Genomic DNA, 15,492 nt, shown 5'->3' with positions numbered 1-15,492 from the left:
TTCTGTGTTTTCTATATTTATTTATCCAGCAATTTACATTAAGCGACAAGTATAATTAGCTTTTTGGGATAAACACTAAGCAAACTGGGAGTATTTTAAAAACATAATAGGGCACCCTGCAGTGGTTATCTTTTTTTTGATACTTTATTCAGAAAAGATATTCCCAGATGCCACATATTCTCTGTTTGGCATTGCTCAGTGGCTGGTGTTTCAAAGCCCTTGCTGAGCCTTGTCTGCAGGCAGGCAGCTGCCCTCAGGAGTCCTTAAGGGGCCTTGTCTAGCAAATGACTTAAAGGGGTGCTGCTGGATTGTTTGGCTAAATTAACACCTTCTAAGGGTTTAATAAAATCAAAGCAGCTGGGCCTTGATTCAGTCACATCATGAGGAGGCTTAATGAGGTGGAGCAAGGGTGGGAGAAAGCCCCAGCCAGGACTTTGCACGAACCACTGCTGCAGAGGTGCAAATACCAAGAAAGGGCTTGGTGTTGGTGTTCTGAGGTGTGTGTAGATAGCACAGTGCAGTTCCTGGCTATGAGGGCACAATTAACTGGTGCTCTTGGGTCTTTGTGTCTAACTGTGGGGAGTAAGCCTCAGGTGTTGAGCTGGTGTCTGGGATGATGGAACACACTGCTCAGAGGAAAGAGGGATGGATGGGCATTGTCCCTGCTCAGGTTGTTATAGATCATTTTTATAATTATATGCCTTTATTTTCACAAAGGTGATAATATGAATCCAGAACTGTCTCCTTGTGGTTTTTATGTGGTGTTCTGAGCTCCTAGATATGAGTCAGATTGTATCCATTTTCTCACCCCTTACATGTTTCCCTCCTTCTGGTAGAGTCCAGTCCTGGAAAGCAGTGGTTCCCCTGCCATCTTCAGAGCAATCTGCCCAGGAGCAGCCATCCCTTGAGATCTTGTGTAGTGTCTGCACTGCTGTTACTGCACAGAGGCACACCGAGGGAGGTCAGCAGATTGGAGACCTCATTTGCTCGTGAAACTGTAAGTTGCAAGTGAAACTTTATAGGCTTTAGTCAACAGAGACACATAATTTCTGCTACCTGTCTGTGGAAAAGCCTGCTTCTCTCCGTTGACCACAGAGGGATACTGATGTGTGCTCATTTAGGCTACCTGTTAACATTTGCAGTGGTTTCTTCCTTTGTTGGGCTGCAAAACAGCTCTTACAAAGCTCCTTGGGCTAGTCTCCCAGGAGCTACTAACTACTGCTCTGCTTTGGTAGGGATACTCATTGGAGCTGTGTGCCCTCTCTAGCAGAGTGACGGCATGAACTCCACAGCCTTGCAGGCTTGTAATGAGACAGCAGCAGTTCCTTTCAGCAGAAGAATAGCAAGAGAAAGTAGGAGGGAGAAAATGTGTTTATGCATCAGGCCTTTCCTCTTTCACACCTCTATAGTGAACAGTTGGATGTTGCTTATTTTTGGAACAAACAAAATTCAGCAAACACCATCTGCTTCTGACAAAATGAGCAACACTCGCTAAAAGAGAAACAACAATGTGCATTAAAATACCTCTGAAAGAACAACATGGCCCATAAAAATATAACAAAGGCTGAGGTTTTTCTGATGCCAAAAATATGGATAGAAAGAAGTGTTTGTGTTAAATCTAAAATAGAGCTGTACCTAACAGAATCCTAAAATTAAAAAAAAAAAATATTTTTTTTTTCTGCATGAAGTCAAAGTCAGAAATTTAGCAACTGCTTATTAATCTGTCGCATCACAAGGCATCTGGGACAACACACAAAAGTTGCAACAACAGTTTGAATGCATCTTGACTCCTGCTTTTCCCTTCAATAAAACCAAAAGCAGTTTAATCTGATGGGCAAATTCCAAGTCGCCATCTCAGATGTTGTCACTTGTTCAGCTTTGTCTTTCTGGAAATGGTTTCAGCTGGTGAATGCCCAGTCCTAATCCTTGCTGTACTGAAATAATTCCCTACATGAAGACCTTTGGAACAGCTTTCCAACTTCATGCTGGGATGGTGCTTGGATACTTCTCTGCTTCTCAGAGTACATCTGATATAATCATCACTCAGTGTCACAAAGAGTGATTATATGGTTAAGAGCATTGCTCTGCTGACATTGCTCAGCATGGTTCTTCTCCGGTGCCCTCTCAAGTGGACTGTGAAGAGAACATTGGACAGCTTTTCTGCAACATTGGCATCAATATCAATACAATGCTATGTGGACACTGTTTACCTCCAAGGGCTGCCTCTGGGAGCGTGTGACTATCATCCACACAGCAGACCCTTAATGTGACCTCAGACTACTCCAGGCCTCTATCCTTGTCAGACCAGCCAGGTAACAAGGGGCTTATGCAGGTTCAGGTTTTGGAAGACTTCAGCAAATCTGTAATGCCATCTACAGATGGTGTATATCAACCATATGGCAAAAAGGTCTTGGACCTCCTTTTGGGAGCAGGAGGCAACCCAGACCATGGATTTCTAGGATCTCAGTGAAGGACTAAACACAGGAACATCGTGTTCATGGAAAACTGAACAACATGTGAAGCAATGTGGCTGGAGGTGACCTGGCCATGTTGTAGGCATTTTAGCCAACTTGGATAGCTTCAGATGGAAGCAATGCTTGCTGGGGAGGTATGCTGAATAGTGCAATAAGGGAGAGATGCCATCCTGGTAGCCCTGCCTTCCATTCCATCTGGGTGCTGGTAGGAGACTCAGGGATGGCACTTGAATCTTCACTTCAGTGTATATGGCCAGGAAATCAGGCCTTAAGAGCATCCACAGAGACTCTGTTTCCAGCCAGAAGTAATGTAACAACTCTAGGCCTCATTCATATTCTCCTATTTATTCATATGAAATTGTATTAGAGCTGTTGGTCATTGTATTGAGCTGGAAGTTCATGTTCAGCTGACTATTCATTATGACCCTCATATCTTTCTATTAGGAAGTCTTTACATCTGGTCACTCCAAAGCTCTTATCACTTTCCTGTTCTCAGCTAGTTGAGACATCCAGATTACTCTGGATCAGCAACAAAGCTGCTTAATTTATCGTCCTCCCAAGCAACTGGCCTTCTGTGGTCCTTTAGTTTTCCTTCTGCATCGTTGACAAAGATATTAAATAGGAGTGGACCAAGATACAGCTCAATAAATGTTCTTCATTTACAATTATGGTTTTAGACCTGTCAGACAATTTTTAACCCACTGAATAGGTAGCATGATAGTTTTGTGTCATTCTGGTGTCTTAATCAAAATTTCATATAATACCAAGTGAAATACACAGTAGAAGTCCTAAGTCTATTACCTGTACTAACCAAACCAGTAATCTTACCCAAAAAAAGAAATCAAGTTAGTTTGACAAGATCTATTTTCATAAACCTGTGTTGACTGGCATTAATTATATTTTCCCCCTTCCATTCTTTATTAATCAAATCCCTTATCAGCTGCTGCACTGTTTTGCCTGGGTTTGATGTCAAACTGACAGGTCTATAATTACCTGGGTCATGCTATTTACCCTTTTTAAACAGTGGTACAATATTAGCTTTCTTCCCAGCTCTGGTGCTTCCTCAGTGTTCAGTGAGCCAGGAGCCAAAGAACTGCTCTGATTTCTGTTAAAACTCTTGGAAACAATTTTCCAGGTTGGCTGATGTCTAACTTTTGTGTTTGCTTTTTAATATTCCTATAAACTCCTATTGCAATGGAAGGTACTTCATGATCATGCTATGATTTCATTACATCGGTAAGCTCAGTATATCAGTTTTGTGTTTTTTTAATTACACCAAAGGGCTATGTATTGAACACTTTTGCTTTTTCTTTATTGCTATTATTGGCATTCATGTACCTTCTTCTTACTGTTAGTAGACTAATGCCAATGCTAGGATTTCTTTTGTTTCTGATACAGTTTAAATATTTCGTTGTACTAATTTGCCTCAAAGCACTTTATGAGTTTTAGGTGAGTGGATGTCCAAACTTACTCACAATCTGACTAAGGATCTCAGCCCCATGGAAGTCAGCAAATTTCCCAGGGTCCTTCACAACACACCTACATGTTGCTGCCATGCCTAATGTGATATTGTATGACTCACCCGAAAGAACCTGGTCAGTCAGGTCTTTGGAGGCTCAGCCCATGCTGACTTCATGGTGCATCCTTTTCTGAGGGGAAACAGCAGTAGTGTTGGGGGCTGGTGGACTATACTACTTACTAACTGACCCGAGGACCAAATTGGTCTTTCCATGCAGCCCTTGCAGAAGACCTGTTAGAAACGCATTTGTGACCCTGAGGAAAAAAAAAAAAAAAGAAAGAAAGAAAGAAAGAAAGAAAGAAAGAAAGAAAGAAAGAAAGAAAGAAAGAAAGAAAGAAAGAAAGAAAGAAAGAAAGAAAGAAAGAAAGAGGGTGTGAGTATAAAATAATGAGGTGGAGGAAAATCTCAAATATTAAAAAGGGGGCAAAAGAATTATCTCCTTGTCTCAGTGGTGTGGGTAGGAGATATAGGAAAACATGGCATAAATCTCTTGTTTTGTTGAGGAAAATTTTGCTCTTGCTGTGTTTAAACGCTAAAGATGTCTTTTGGGGAAGGAGAGGAGAAGATGATGGTCTTTTAGGCAGGTTCCTGCTGTAGATTACCATTTCATGCTACACAGCATATAAGAAAGTGACCTGTGTCCTTTAAAGGAAAGTGGCGGGGGGGACGTGGGGGCAGGGTGCTGCTATTGGGGAAGGGGGGGCAAGCTCAGTATGTGATCAGATAAAGTGAGCTGTTTGGTATTAGTGTGTTAGCTTTGTCCAAGCTCCCAGCATCTTCAATGGACCAAAGCGCACTCTTCATTTGTCACCCCAGCGCACCTTTTGTGTGAATAATTTCCCATTGGTATTACCCAGAGCTTGGAGTTGATAGCTGACTAGCCTCTTTGCTTGTACTATTATTTCCAGCAAGCTTCATACATCTGTAATAAATCCAGGAGGATTTGCAAGTGGGCTGAGAAAGTTTGAATGACAGAGTGAGCTGATAAGGCCTGAGTCCCACAGAAACAAAAGGCTTCCCATTTTGTCCTGACAAGACAGATGCTGCCTTGAAATTGATTTGATTTGATCAAATTTCTTCCACACGACCCCAGAAGTTCATGCAAGTGAACAATTAAGACCCCAAGCTCTCTTATGTTCACTAGTAAACCTCCACGTCAATGCCAAGGATGAAAATATCTGTTGTGAGTTGTGTTGCCTGTTTGTTTTCATAAAGCAGGATCACTGAGGCTTTTCCTGCTGATGCTTTTGTGATGTGAAGAAACTGAAAAGTGTCCAATGACCCACAGCTCTTTGGACAGAGCATCTTGGAAGAAAACTGAGTTGCGAAGCCAAATATCAAACTTCAATACACTCCGAAATGTTAAGACCGAGATGAGATAAAGCATAATAACTTAATATAAACATAAGAACATAAATTCTTATTCTCTTGCTTGAGCCTAGCCAGGAGAGCATGAGCCAGAAGCAGTGTGAATTGAAGGTCTGTCTGATGATATAGAACCAGATCATGTGTGAATGTTAGTGGAAAATCTTTAGGAGGGTGTAAAAGCTGTAGGTCTACTTCTGCTTTGGTAAAAGACAAACTTGGCATGTTGGTTTGCACAAAGTAAGGCTGGAGAGCATGACTGAACTGGGCAGCTGGGCTAGCAAAGCTAAAACTGGTGTCAGAAAACTATCCCTTTACAAGAAGAATGACGTCTTGGGAAAAATGGATTTTTCCAGAACAGACATCAGTATTTGAGCTACACAATTTTGTAATACATAAGTTTTATCGAGGGCTGCAGGTGCAGTGAAATAGATTGTGCTGCTCATCTATTGGGCATGTGTCGGGGGCACACATAAACCTTCTTCTGTTTCTCTTTCAGTTACAACTCATTTTACTGAGAATCTTCTCTTACCCGAGCAGCCTTTACCTCATTCATTACATTCAGATATTTATGCCCTGGAAGGCCGAGTTTGATGATATATGGCTGAATCTTTTCCTCTTGGCCTTTCCTACTACACAGCAGAGCTTTAAGAATGGCAGACTGTCTGTCTTTTGCTATTACAATGGCATTCATAGCCTTATTTGCCAAGAATAACTAATCTTTGCATAAGCTAGAGAGAGGGATCCAAAATATAAGGATTTCTGTGTTTATGTATAGGTGTGTGAGAGAGAAGAAAGGTGGCGAAGTGAGGAGAAACCAGTTTCAGAACAAAGGCTGAATCTTAAATTTATAAGGTGTATTTCTTTTTAAGGGGGAATAAAATGAGTTATTTACAGTGTCTCATGGAGGCCACACCTGGGAGTTACAGGAGTGTCTGTTGGGGAGGCCTGTAAAAGAAGATGCCCTTTGAACCCCCTTACCCCAGAAAAGAGGTCTACTGTTTCATATGAAACAGTGTTGTTACGTGACTCAATTTGATTTTACTTGTGTAGTATAAGAGTACAGACTTTACAGGCTCTTGAACCTATTCTACGCTTTTATCTACACAGGGGTGATGTATTGAATCTAGCACTGTACACAGTTCATAGCAAATACTGAAAACCTGTAAAAATGTTGGAAAACCCCATTTAGGAAACCTTTTTGATTAAATGAATTTTCGTATTTTTCTTGTAACAGGGTATTTAAAAATAATTTAGTTTGGTTAAAAATCATTTAGTTTGGTTAGAAATGCTAAAATTAGATTTTGAAGCCAGGCAAATGCAAATAAGAAAATAGTTCCCTTGCATTTGTAAAATATTGATTGACTTCCTTTAAAGTGGACCGATTTTTAGGAAGATGTGTGTATGCTTGTGCATACACTTTTGACATTCCTCCTATATCTTTACTCAATATTCTTCTGCCCCCTGATTCCATATGAAATGCTTTGTTCTGAAGAATGAGTGTGTTAATTGCATGGGCAGATGTGATAAATTGCATAGCAATATTCCAGAATTATTGCTGGGAACCTGAAGTTTTGAGTTCCCAGTTCTGATGTTTGAATGGTCAAGTCCCAACATAAGGTAGTTTCTATTTCAGAAAAGCTTCTTCAGCTCCTTTTAAGTGGTATACTCATTTTAGTATTTAATCAAGCTCTTGATTATTCTGTTCCTTGTAGTTTTCTTTCTATCTGTCTCATAAACATCTACGATTGCCCAGTCAACAGCATTATTTAATTGGCTGAAGATCCTAATCCAGCTTTCCTGAAAGGAAAAGCACCGTAGACACAGTTGCCAATTATTCCATTATCTCTGTTGACAGCCCAGTGTAGTCTGATGTCCTTCAAAGCTCTGACAGAGATAACCCATGGGAGACCATTGTCTCCAGTTAAAGCATGGTACTGAAGAGCAGTGATTTTTTATGTCTGCTACCACCGTGCTTGTTGGCTTTGGAAATGTTACTTAATCTCTTGATTTTCCTATCTGTAAAAGGGGAATTATGTGTTGTTCAGGGAGGGCTAAATGGTTTAATCCTTTGATGTTCATAAAATATTACAAGATCTTCTTTATAGTTTTAAGAACATACAACAAATGTAATCAAAAATCAAGTGGAAGTTATGGAGCTGGGTAGGGACAGATGTTGCTACTGATTTCATGTTACAGCTGCCTCAGTTTTTCTCCCGTTTTGAAATGTTTTGAAATGCCAAAGGTGAAGTTTCCAGTATAGTCTGACTTCCACCCTTCATCGGGATACGGCCTTTCAGAATGCAGCATGGTAGTATTTTCCATTATTTCCTAGCCTTTAAGTACTTGACTTTTCAATTCTAATATTCTTTTAATACAAGAAGCTTACTTTGAGTATGAGATTTTTAGTTCATGAAAGCGAAGTAAGCCACTTTCCCCTCCTCAGGAACAGGGTGTGCTGCCAAAGCTGATGTGGCTCATGAGCTCTGCATGGCTGCAAGGTCCCCATGCAAGTCTCCCCCAGCCTGGATGCTTCCCCTGGCTGTGTCCTGGATCCTCTTTCATTTCTCTGGCATCTTACATGACCTTTCCCTAACTACCCCTGTTCATACTCACCTGCTGGGCCCTTTCCTTCTGCAAACTTATGCCTGTTTTCATGGGACCTCTCCTGTGTACTCTTTGAAGCACACAGGAGGAGCACAGAAAGCAGTTATACGGAGTAAATACTACAGGTGGTGCACAGTTTGTGAACAAAGCAGCAAAGGCTAATTCTCCTGTTATCCACCACAGTAACATATCTTATTTTTCCCTTAAGCGCCTTTTTGAGTTAAGATCTTACATGTACTGGACTACAAAAGTGTTCCAGTCCTGGCTACTGTATATTCTTTTTTTTCTTTTAAGAGCTTAAATTTTAGTTTCGCAATCCTCTCTGAAATATTTGGTTAGATTTCTAATTTAAGTAAAAACAGTCTCTTTATTCCTTGACATTAGCGAAAAGTACATTATTCCATCTGTACCTATGGAAGTAATAGCCTTGAAAATGTGCTGCTGCAAAACTGGAATACTTCAATGCTTGATATTTGGCATAGGATGACTAACTATTCCAGCATGAGGGATGCACCCTCTCACTGCCCTGTAAAGCCAGCCAGTTTGTAATACTGACAGTTTTGGTACAGACATGCTAGGTACAGATTTGTTTTGAATTAGTAAATTTTTCTTAGGCTTTTCTCAGCTATATGCAAAACGAAGAGCTATGGAGAGAGGGCCTGAGGATGACTTCGGATACAGTCACTTCTGTCACTAGCTCTGGGCTCTCAGATAAAGACAGGGAGTGGAGAAAGAGCCTGACTGCGGTAGGGCAGAAGAGCGTGCCTGGCTGTAAAGTACTGAGCAACAGCAGGACAAATATGGCAGACCCGCATTTGGGTCTGCCCGAGCCCAAAGACCTCTAGCAGCCTTTTAGGGGTATGTATTATGAGAGGTACAATGCACATGGGGCCCAGTTTCCCCTGACCTCAGTCTCCACGACTCCTACTGGGGGCACTGCAAGCAAGCTTATATTGAAAGCTATGGAGCTGTTTTTTAAACGGTTCTTTACGGCAGAGAATAATTAATTAAACAGGTGGTTCCATGAGCGGTGCTACTAATGATGGCTGCTTTCCAGGGTCTCTCTCTCGTGTGGATTTCCAGGCTGTAACAAAGGTTGAGCTCATGCTGAGGTCTTTCCCTCAATGAGGGAATTAATAGGGCCTCCCTCCCTCCCTCTACTCTGCTGCCTGTTTTCATGAAACTTGTAGGTACTTAATTCCTGTCAAACCTCTATGCCTCCATTGCACTTGGTCAAAATTGATCGACGATTTCGAAACTTCCTGGGGACGGAGGGAATAAAGAAAGAGAGAGAAACAGATGCATGAGGAACACGGATAGAGAAAACCCATTCCCTAAAGTTCACATTAATGCCCAAGGCTGGAACGGCAAATTGCTCTTTGTTTTCCCCTTTGACCATACCAGAGGAAAATAATAACTAAGAGGAGATCTATGCTGCTGGTGATGCTGTCCATACAGTTTTGGTGTCCATATTTTAAAAAGGTGTCAACCTTTCAAGGGTGGACAAGAATCACTTGAAAAATCTTTTGAGGATTGGTAAAAATATCTGACAGAAATACCGACAGAGCTCCACTTAATTTTCTCTGAGCATGAACTTTGCTATAGTGTATAAGTAATTTTACAGGGAGGATATACTGGATATTAAACCTTGCAAAAACTGCTGTTGTTGAGACTAAACACAAGTTCAAGTGACATGTAAGCTGAATATTGATCTTAGAAAAAATGTAGTGCATATCTGTGTGGGATTCTCCATGTTCTGACAGCTTCATATCAACACAGGACAGTCTTCCAGAAAACTGTGCTCTACCTAGGTACAAATAATTGGACCAATTACACAGGAATATGTGACATCTTTTGGCCTTCGTTATGCACCGAATCAGAGTAGATGATCTAAAAGCCCAATCTGGCCTTAAAAATTTATTAAATAAAAACTAAAGCTTGCCTTCCTGATCCTCTGTTTCTGGGAGAGAGATGACTTGCCCTCTTACCCCTTCCAAAATTGTTACAGGGCTATTTGGTTAACAACTCGGTTGAAAGTGAAGTGGCAATGTTATGGAATACTTGGTGAGAAGAAATGTCAAGACTTTTATTAAGAGCAAGCATGACACTTTTTCTTTTATGGTTTGATATTTTCCAGAATCACCAGATGGCGCCAATGCAGATCATCCTATATGAGGTTTCACAGATGGTTGGAACTTCTACACCTCCCAAGCCCATGTCAGTGTGCAAACAAAAGATGGCAACTTCTGAAAATTTCTTGTGTTAGATCCTGGGGATGTGTTCAGTACTAAGCATGGTGCAATTATTTTACAGAAGCTATACCACTAGTGCATTTGGTCTTTTTTGACTTAAAGCTTTCTTAGGTGCTACCAGTAAGATAGATAAGTGCAAAACAAATTTTGTCAGAAATAAGTTTTCTCACTCCTTTCAGTATTGTAGTGTAGTTTGGAATTCGGAAGCACATCATGTGAATAACAGTCTTGGAGCGTCTGTCAAGCTGTGCTTGAAATAGAAACCTCTATTGTTGTTTTGCCATGGAAAGCCAAGATACTTCTGCTGTTGTTGCTGTCGTAAAGATTTGGTTCATCTGGAGTACATATAAGAAACAATGGCATTTAGGTATCTTATTTGTCCCTTTGTACTGTTTATGACACAACTATAAACAAACAATGAGCCTTCCCTCCCAATAGGAGCCTTTCTTGCACGTATCACAAAACACAACTTGAAGTTAAATGTACTCTTTTAAAAAGAAGCAGATTAATGTTGCGAGCTTGTTTAGATACCAGTCAGAATACTGCTTTGCCACAGCCCTGTGAGTCTCTCGCTTTCTCTTTACAGTAAAATAATGTTACTGATAATGATGAATATGGTGATCAAATAATAATAATTCAGAATTTTTTATGGCATCCTTTTGCAAATTATTACCACTGTTTTCCAGTTCTTGCTCTAAATGAGCAGGAAATAAGAAGAGCTGAGGCCCAACACTTTTTCCCCATCAGGTCCTGAATTTGCTGGCAGTTTCTCTTGAAGTTAAAATGGAACTTGTTTCATATGAAGGTGATGATGGAGTGATAGAGACAGCATCCTAGGGACACAAAGAAAGAAATTAGAAGGGAACAAATAAGTGTTAGGAGGAGTTTGAATGCAGAGGCGATGTAGTCAGTACCATCCACAGAACTTATGAGCTCAGCCTGTGTTTGTGGCATGACCTGGAATTTCTCTTCAATTTCCTCATCCCACTTCCAGCAATTTTTCATGCTGTATTAGCTGTGAGGAAGCAAGGCCAACTTTATGCAGCCCAATGACTCAAGGTGCATGTCTTCTTGGATCATAGGCCTGGAAACAAGCAAAAAAACCCTTGAGGACAGAGAATCACATATGATATTTTTAATGGTCCAGTATGTCCCACTTGGTCTCAATCAAGAGAGATAAAAGTGTGACATTTCTGTTATATAGCTACTTAATACCAAAAAAGAAAAATTTATGTTGCTATACCTGTCTCTTCTGACTGGAACAAACCAAAGGAATTTGGTTTCTATTGATACCTCTGGACCTGGGAGTATGTATACAAGATGCTGCTCTGCAGAACTTGAGTCTGAAGAGGTTTTTTTCTGGGACATTTAAAACAAACAACAACAAGCCCTTGCCACACTCCCAGACTACTGCCTGACCCGGATGGAGCTCTTATGTGTTATACATGTTAAACATCGCCTATTCAGAGCTAACTTTGACTTTGTGCCCTGGGCCAGGTGAAAAGACTTTTCTAAATTAGAAAGAGTAAGGGAAAAGACACACACACACACACACACACACACACCAAACCAAAACAAACCCCAAAACCCACAAGAAGCAAACCATAAACTGAAATTTCTACAAGAGATTTCTGTGGCCAGTCTTGTTGTGCATTTTAAAAAATGCTTTTCTTCATGGCAATTTACAAAATGCTTAAGGAAAAGTGGGGGGAAGAGTACTTTTATGGGCTATTTTATCCTTTTTTGTCTGCTCTTGCAGTCGACTTTTTGGCAAAATACTGCATCTTCAGCCAGGAGAAGCTGGCGAAGCACAAAAGGGCTTTTGAAGTGGTAAGTGTAAATTCAGACTTCTTTTCTTTTCTTTCTTCCCTTTTTTTTTTCCTCTCCCTCTCCCCTCTCCTCCTGTGTCTGTAGACAGTTAAGCAGAAATAATAAGCACCATTGCTTGCAGTACACGTCCCATGAATTACGCTGACATCAAATGTAACTTTAGAATGGAGGCACGCTTTATTCTTTTCGACGAACTGTTCCCCTATCCATTCTTTATTTACATGTCGTGAGCCTAAGCGCTGCACAGCCAGTCAGAACACACACACAAGAGAAGGGAGAAAAAAGGAGGCCATTAAACAAATTAAAAGGGATGGGGATGACTAATACAGTACTCTTGGAATCTGCAATTTGATTAGTCTGAGTTTAATACACAAAAGCAGCGCCGAAGCAGGAGGGGAGTCGAAGTGCTCTTTAATAACCTTCTACAATTAAATTATGGTGATGAATTTAACTATTCTGTGCTTCTAAAGGGGTCTTATTATCTGATTGACTCTGAAAGAAAGTCAGTATTTAACCAGGGTTCTTGAGTCCAGCTATTGGAAGACATACAGTAGTTTTATGCATTAACAACTATTTTTTTTGTTGTTGCATGCCTCTTCCCATTTGACTTCATCTGTGATTTGAGAAAGATGGCTCTTAGGCTTATTCTCACTGTTTTTGATGGGAGCATATGCTAGCCCTTTTACTGTACTGGCCAGAGAGTTAAAATGAAAATTGCATGGTTGGGCTTGTCTCCTGTTCTGTATTTTCACTTGTAATTTGTAATTTTCATTTATAATTTCAGACTACTTCCCTCTGCTGGCCCTCTCCATTGTCTAACAATGCATCATTCAAATGTAGACAGTGTGTAAAGCATGCTGGGGTCTTTGAAAAAGATTTTTGCTATTAAATGTCAGTAATATAATTCCGCAGTTTATCCTGACTTCTGGTTTTCTCTCTATCCTTCTCCTTACATGCTTTCAAATATGCTGAAGGTTGAGTAATATGTTTCTTGCACAAAATGTTCGTAGAGGGGGGAATTGAATGCATTCTTTAAAATAATATATTTGTTTTCTTTTTTTACTAGCAAGTATATCTCTTTCAGTTCTTTGATCTTTGACATAGAGAGAGAGAAAGGGACAGAGGCTTTATGATTAGCCTGATGTCAAAATCAGAGAGCCGATTTTATTCAAAATAGAGGGATATGATAGAGGCAGAATCCAAATGTTCCAGCTTTCACTTCTAATGGCCAAAATGCTGGAGCTCCTTTACAGAGTTTGATCTGAATATTTGGAGAGGATCTAGGCTGAGGGGATGAAAAGAGAGAATTATGCAGAGTACTGACTATTCAGCTGGGGTCTTATTCTGATACCTATTTTCATGCTAAGTTGTATCTTTCTCTGCCAGTAGTTTTGCTGAAAAAGAAAAAAAAAAAGATACTATTTCTGGTGCTAAAATACAGTGCTATTTGAATGAGGATGCTATATCCAGCTCTCTTTTTGTTCCTGTAAGCAATGCCCAAGCAGGAGGGTCGGTGCCTCTGCTCCGCCACGCCAGCTAATGGCCCTGGAGCCGGTTCCCTGGCACGGCCAAGGGGCAGCGCTGGCCCTGGCTGCCTGCACAACACCCGTGTCTGGGGATGGATTCGCAGGTCTTCATTCAGCTTTTGTGCAGCTGGCTGGCTCTGGTGAATGAGGCCAGAGTGCAATTTAGACCTCTGCCGCTGTGCAGAGGAGGGAAGGGGCTCCTAAGCTCTCACTCCTTGTTACCCAATGTGTCTCCTGCCCCTGGGCAGGTGAGGAAGAGTGGGTCTGAGCGGCTGTTTGCTCTCTTTTTGTGGCATTTTGTGGTGCTGTGGTCTCACAGAAATGTCTGAGGATGAAGAATAGTTGTATGCAGCTATGGGATAACTCACCATGGACAGCACAGGAGCAGCTGAAACACTTGGGGAGTGCATAGCTTAAGCCAGCAGTGAGTGCAAAGTGCAGGCTACACCTCTGGCAGCCTGATGTTGGGTGCCCTTAACAGCTCAGAGAAGACTGAAAATTGCTCTAATTTATGCTGGCTGCCTCCAGGAAATGTGAACGTGTGGGAAGATGGTCACTTGCAGCAAGCAAAAGACAGGGCTGTATCCTTTTCTTCCTGCCAGGGCTGTCTGCACATCCTGCGGAGAGGCCGTGGGTGCCTGCTCTGTCCTGTTGACAGGACAGTTCCCTCCATCACCTACACCAAAGGAATTTATTACCCCTGAGAGCTCCTCTGGCCCCTGCCAGGTACTGGGGGTCTCAGGATAGTGAGTCTGTGTGCTGCAAGTGCCCCCTCCTCACTTCTGCTCATGGCTCTTGGGCTGCTGAATGGCTGTTGGCCAAGTTTCTGGACACTGGTGGTCTCTAGAGCTCTGGTAACCAGGGTGGAGCTACAGACAGTTTACATGCATTCAGAGACTCTACGCTTTATTTTTTGGCCGTGGTGTTTACTCATGATGATCTATTTTTACCTCTCTGAAAGGTCAGTTAAAATCAAGTGATTTAGAGCAAGGGCATTGGAGGAAAATTTGTATTAGTGTTTTGATATTGCAGTTTGTTGTTTTGTCTCAAGAGTAAAATCCTTCCTCTTGCTCATTAAATCATGGCAGAAACTTCCTTGTGAGCCAACGATGACAGACAAACGTTATGTCAGTTTTTAACAAGATGCAAACAGAGGTTTAAGAGAACTGATTTTTATCAGAAGCTTTTATACTATTCATGTAGTAAAAAAATGTCTCGTCAGTAGCATCCATGCCTCATGCTTGGTGAAAAGGGCAGCACGCTGCATGAAACCTAGGGATGCTGGGCTGAGCAATGCTTCCTTTTAAAGAAGACTGTGCTCCCAAATTAACTTGTTCCGATGCTAAGTGTAGCAGAAACAGTGCTGCTGCTAAGCAGAACAATTGCTTTTCCTTTGTAGTCTGCCTGCTGGTTTGTTCAGGCCTGCTTTGTGTTCAGCCTTGGCTGGGTCTGGGACAGTGGTTCAATAACTGTGAAGCTCTGTGTTTATATCCTAGCCAAATCAGTGACACACAAAATCAGGGCAGGCAGCGCATCCCCAATGTGCCAGGTTTGGGAAATCAGCCCTCTGAATAGATGAGCCAATATCCTGTATTTATTTTGCTGTTTTCTGTACCCATTTCTCTTGCATCTGGGTACTTAATACATATTTCCAACCAGCAACTCATCAGCCTTAAATTAAATTCCCTACTATGGATAGCAAAAACCAGGCCTTTCCTTTCCCTGCTGTTCCAGCTCCATAGCAGTCACCAAATGTAAGACCACACTCCCCCTGAGCCCCCTCCCTTTTTTTTCCCTCCCCAAAAGCGATTTTGAACTGCTTGACTGAAAGCAGTATTTGAATAAGGATTTAAAATATGGACTCAGGCTTTCTCTTTAGCTCATCATGAGAGAACAGCACAGAGTAAATGGTTGATTGC

Source organism: Streptopelia decaocto, assembly GCF_964273445.1.
Source record: "Streptopelia decaocto genome assembly, chromosome: 1".
NCBI lineage: Eukaryota > Metazoa > Chordata > Aves > Columbiformes > Columbidae > Streptopelia > Streptopelia decaocto.
This window is presented reverse-complemented; position numbering follows the sequence as displayed.